Below are 6000 nucleotides of genomic sequence, written 5' to 3'. Positions count from 1 at the left end.
TTTGTCAGAATGCTTCTGTCTTGTTCTTATGTGAAGATATTTAATTTTCCATGATCGGCCTCAAAGCACTCCAATTATCCACTTTCCTATAGTACAAAAAAAGTCTTTCAAACTGCTCAATCACAAGTAAGGTTCAACTCTGTGAGATGAATGCACACATCACATAGAAAGCTTCTCAGATAGCTTCTGTCTAGCTGTGATATGAAGATATTTCCTTATCCACCGTAGGCCTCAGAGCACTCGAAATGTCCACTTGCAGATGCTACAAAAGAGTGTTTCAAAACTACTCAATGAAAAGCAAGGTTCAGCCCCGTGAGATGAATGCATGCATCCCAAAGTAGTTTGTGAGAATGCTTCTGTCTAGGTTTTTTGTGAATGTATTTCCTTTCCAGCAAAGGCCTCAAAGTGCTCCAAAAATCCACTTGCAGATTCCCCAAAGGAAGGTTTCAAAACTGCTCAATGGAAAGTAAGGTTCAACTCTGTGAGATGAATGTACACATCACAAAGTAGTTTGTCAAAATCCTTCTGTCTAGTTTTAATGTGAAGATATTTCCTTTTCGTGTTTCAAAACTGGTCAATCCAAAGTAAGGTTCAACTCTGTGAGATGAATACACATATCACAAGAAATTTCTCAGAATGCTTCTGTCTAGTTCTTAGGTGAAGATATTTCCTTTGCCACAATAGACCTCAAAGCACTCCAGAAGTCCACATGCAGATCATTCAAAAAGGGTGTTTCAAAACTGCTCAATAAAAGGTAAGGTTTCACTCTGTGTGATAAATGCACATATCACAAAGAAGGTTGTCAGAATGCTTCTGTCTAATTTTTGTGTGAAGATATTTCCTTTTCCACCATAGGCCCCAAACCTTCCAAATGCCTACTTGCAGATTCTGCAGAAAGAGTGTTTCAAAGCTGCTCAATTAAAAGATAGTTTCAACTCTGTGAGACGAATGCACACATCACAAAGAAGCTTGTCAGAATGCTTGTGTCTAGTTCTTATGGGAAGATATTTCCTTTACCACCATAGCCCTCCAAGCGCTCCAAATGTCCACTTGCAGATTCTACGAAAACAGTGTTTCAAAACTGTTCAACCAGACTAAGGTTCATCTCTGTGAGATGAATGCACACATCACAAAGAAATTTATCAGAATCCTTCTGTCTACTTCTTAAGTGAAGATATTTCCTTTTCCACCATAGGCCTCAAAGCACTCCAAATGTCCATTTTCAGATAGTAGAAAAAGGGGGTTTCCAAACTGCTCAATCAAAAGTAAGGTTCAGCTTTGTGAGATGAATGCATATATCTCAAAGAATGTTGTGAGAATGCTTCTGTCTCCTATTTATGTGAGGACGTTTCCTTTTCCACTGTAGGCCTCAAACCGCTCCAAATGTCCGTTTGCAGATTCTACAAAAAGAGTGCTTCAAAGCTACGCATTCAAACGAAGGTTCAAATCTGTGAGATGAATTATCACGTCACAAAGAAGCTTCTCAGAATGCTTCTCTCTAGTTATTATTATACGAAGTCATTTCGTTATCCACCATAGGCCTCCAAGAGCTCCAAATATCCACTTTCAGATTCTACAAAAAGAATGTTTCAAAGCTGCTCAATCAAAAGAAAAGTTAAACTCTGTGTGATACGAAAGCACACATCACATTGGAGTTTCTCATAATGCTTCTGCCTAGTTATTACATGAAGACGTTTCGTTATCCACCATAGGCCTTGAAGCGCTCCAAATGTCATCTTGCAGATTCTACAAAAAGAGTATTTAAAAATTCCTCAATGAAAAGTAAGGTTCAACTCTGTGAGAAGAATGCACACATCACAAAAAAGTTTGTCTGAGTGCTTCTGTCTAGTTGTTATGTGAAGATATTTCCTTTTCCGTCAGAGGCCTCAAGCCACTGCAAATATCCACTGGGAGATTCTACAGAGAGGGTGTTTCAAAGTTGCTCAGTCAAAAGAAAGGTTCAACTCTGTGAGTTGAATGCACACATCACAAAGGAGTTTGTCACAATGCTTCTGTCTAGTCTTTATGTGAAGATATTTCCTTTTCCACCATAGGCCTCCAAGCAATCCAAAGGTCCACTTTCAAATTCTACAAAAAGTGTGTTTCAAAACTGCTCAATGAAAAGCAAGGTTCAACTCTGTGAGATGAATGTACACATCACAAAGAAGTTTGTCAGAACGCTTCTCTCCAGTTTTATTGTGAAGCTATTTCCTTTTCCACCAGAGGCCTCAAAGCGATCCAAATGTCCACTTGCAGATTTTATAAAAGTACTCTTTCAAAGCTGCCCAGTCAAAAGAACAGTTCAACTCTGTGAGACGAATGCTCACATTACAAAGAAGTTTGTGAGAATTCTTCTGTCTAGTTATTATGTGAAGATATTTCGTTATCCACCAGAGGCCTCAAAGACCTCCAAATATCCACCTGCAGATTCTACAGAAAGAGTGTTTCAAAACTGCTCAATGAAAAGTAAGGATCAACTCTGTGAGATGAATGCACACATCACAAAGAAGTTTGTCAGAATGCTTCTGTCTAGTTTTTAGGTGGAGATATTTCCTTTTGCTCCACAGGCCTCAAAGCGCTTCAAATGTTCACATGCAAATTCTACAAAAAGAGGGTTTCAAAGCTGCTCAATCAAAAGAAAGGTTCAACTCTGTGAGATGAATGCACACATCAGAAAGAAGTTTGTCAGAAGGCTTCCATCTAGTTTGTATGTGAATATATTTCTTTTTCGACCCTAGGCCTCCAAGCGCTTCAAATGTCCACTTGCAGATTCTACGAAAAGTGTTTCAAAATGGCTCAATGGAAAGTAAGGTTTAACTCTGTGAGATTAATGCACACACCACAAAGAAATTGGTCAGAATGCTTCTGTCTCCTTCTGATGTGAAGATATTTTCTTTTCCACCATAGGCCTCAAAGCACTTCGAATGTCCACTTGCATTTATTACAAAAGTGGTCTTTCAAAGATGCTCAATCAAAAGAAAGGGTCAAGTCTGAGAGATAAATGCACACAGCCCAAAGGAGGCTCTCAGAGTGCTTCTGTCAAGTTTTTATTTGAAGATATTTCCTTTTCCACCGTAGGCCTCAAAGCACAACAAATATCCACTTGCAGATTCTACAAAAAGAGTGTTTCAAGATTGCTTAATCAAAAGAAAGGTTCAACTCTGTGAGATGAATGCACACATCTCGAAGAAGTTTGTCAAAATGCGTCTGTCTAATTTTTATGTGAAGATATTTCCTTTTCCACCTTAGGCTTCATAGCGTTCCAAATGTCCACTTGCAGATTCTACAAAAAGAGTGTTTCACAACTGCTCAATCACAAGAAAGTTGAAATCTATGAAATAAATTCACACATCACAAAGAAGTTTGTCAGAAGGCTTCTGTCTAGTTTTTATGTGAAGATATTGCCTTTTCCACCATAGGCCTCAAAGCGCTCCAAATGTCCACTAGCAGATTCTACGAAAAGAGTGTTTCAAAGCTGCTGAATCAAAGGAAAGATTCAACTCTGTGAGATGAATGCAGATATCACAAATAAGTTTCTCAGAATGCTTCTGTCTAGTTATTATATGAAGACATTTCGTTTTCCAACAAAGGCCTCAAAGCGCTCCAAATGACTACTTGCAGATTCTACAAAAAGAGTGTTTCAAAACTGCTCAATGAAAATTAAGGTTCAACTCTGTGAGATGAATGCACATATCACAAAGAAATTTGTCAGAATGCTTCTGTCTTGTTCTTATGTGAAGATATTTAATTTTCCATGATCGGCCTCAAAGCACTCCAATTATCCACTTTCCTATAGTACAAAAAAAGTCTTTCAAACTGCTCAATCACAAGTAAGGTTCAACTCTGTGAGATGAATGCACACATCACATAGAAAGCTTCTCAGATAGCTTCTGTCTAGCTGTGATATGAAGATATTTCCTTATCCACCGTAGGCCTCAGAGCACTCGAAATGTCCACTTGCAGATGCTACAAAAGAGTGTTTCAAAACTACTCAATGAAAAGCAAGGTTCAGCCCCGTGAGATGAATGCATGCATCCCAAAGTAGTTTGTGAGAATGCTTCTGTCTAGGTTTTTTGTGAATGTATTTCCTTTCCAGCAAAGGCCTCAAAGTGCTCCAAAAATCCACTTGCAGATTCCCCAAAGGAAGGTTTCAAAACTGCTCAATGGAAAGTAAGGTTCAACTCTGTGAGATGAATGTACACATCACAAAGTAGTTTGTCAAAATCCTTCTGTCTAGTTTTAATGTGAAGATATTTCCTTTTCGTGTTTCAAAACTGGTCAATCCAAAGTAAGGTTCAACTCTGTGAGATGAATACACATATCACAAGAAATTTCTCAGAATGCTTCTGTCTAGTTCTTAGGTGAAGATATTTCCTTTGCCACAATAGACCTCAAAGCACTCCAGAAGTCCACATGCAGATCATTCAAAAAGGGTGTTTCAAAACTGCTCAATAAAAGGTAAGGTTTCACTCTGTGTGATAAATGCACATATCACAAAGAAGGTTGTCAGAATGCTTCTGTCTAATTTTTGTGTGAAGATATTTCCTTTTCCACCATAGGCCCCAAACCTTCCAAATGCCTACTTGCAGATTCTGCAGAAAGAGTGTTTCAAAGCTGCTCAATTAAAAGATAGTTTCAACTCTGTGAGACGAATGCACACATCACAAAGAAGCTTGTCAGAATGCTTGTGTCTAGTTCTTATGGGAAGATATTTCCTTTACCACCATAGCCCTCCAAGCGCTCCAAATGTCCACTTGCAGATTCTACGAAAACAGTGTTTCAAAACTGTTCAACCAGACTAAGGTTCATCTCTGTGAGATGAATGCACACATCACAAAGAAATTTATCAGAATCCTTCTGTCTACTTCTTAAGTGAAGATATTTCCTTTTCCACCATAGGCCTCAAAGCACTCCAAATGTCCATTTTCAGATAGTAGAAAAAGGGGGTTTCCAAACTGCTCAATCAAAAGTAAGGTTCAGCTTTGTGAGATGAATGCATATATCTCAAAGAATGTTGTGAGAATGCTTCTGTCTCCTATTTATGTGAGGACGTTTCCTTTTCCACTGTAGGCCTCAAACCGCTCCAAATGTCCGTTTGCAGATTCTACAAAAAGAGTGCTTCAAAGCTACGCATTCAAACGAAGGTTCAAATCTGTGAGATGAATTATCACGTCACAAAGAAGCTTCTCAGAATGCTTCTCTCTAGTTATTATTATACGAAGTCATTTCGTTATCCACCATAGGCCTCCAAGAGCTCCAAATATCCACTTTCAGATTCTACAAAAAGAATGTTTCAAAGCTGCTCAATCAAAAGAAAAGTTAAACTCTGTGTGATACGAAAGCACACATCACATTGGAGTTTCTCATAATGCTTCTGCCTAGTTATTACATGAAGACGTTTCGTTATCCACCATAGGCCTTGAAGCGCTCCAAATGTCATCTTGCAGATTCTACAAAAAGAGTATTTAAAAATTCCTCAATGAAAAGTAAGGTTCAACTCTGTGAGAAGAATGCACACATCACAAAAAAGTTTGTCTGAGTGCTTCTGTCTAGTTGTTATGTGAAGATATTTCCTTTTCCGTCAGAGGCCTCAAGCCACTGCAAATATCCACTGGGAGATTCTACAGAGAGGGTGTTTCAAAGTTGCTCAGTCAAAAGAAAGGTTCAACTCTGTGAGTTGAATGCACACATCACAAAGGAGTTTGTCACAATGCTTCTGTCTAGTCTTTATGTGAAGATATTTCCTTTTCCACCATAGGCCTCCAAGCAATCCAAAGGTCCACTTTCAAATTCTACAAAAAGTGTGTTTCAAAACTGCTCAATGAAAAGCAAGGTTCAACTCTGTGAGATGAATGTACACATCACAAAGAAGTTTGTCAGAACGCTTCTCTCCAGTTTTATTGTGAAGCTATTTCATTTTCCACCAGAGGCCTCAAAGCGATCCAAATGTCCACTTGCAGATTTTATAAAAGTACTCTTTCAAAGCTGCCCAGTCAAAAG

Source organism: Pan paniscus, chromosome Y (assembly GCF_029289425.2).
Source record: "Pan paniscus chromosome Y, NHGRI_mPanPan1-v2.0_pri, whole genome shotgun sequence".
NCBI lineage: Eukaryota > Metazoa > Chordata > Mammalia > Primates > Hominidae > Pan > Pan paniscus.
The sequence above is the reverse complement of the archived record's forward strand: the minus strand, read 5'-3'. Positions refer to the sequence as shown.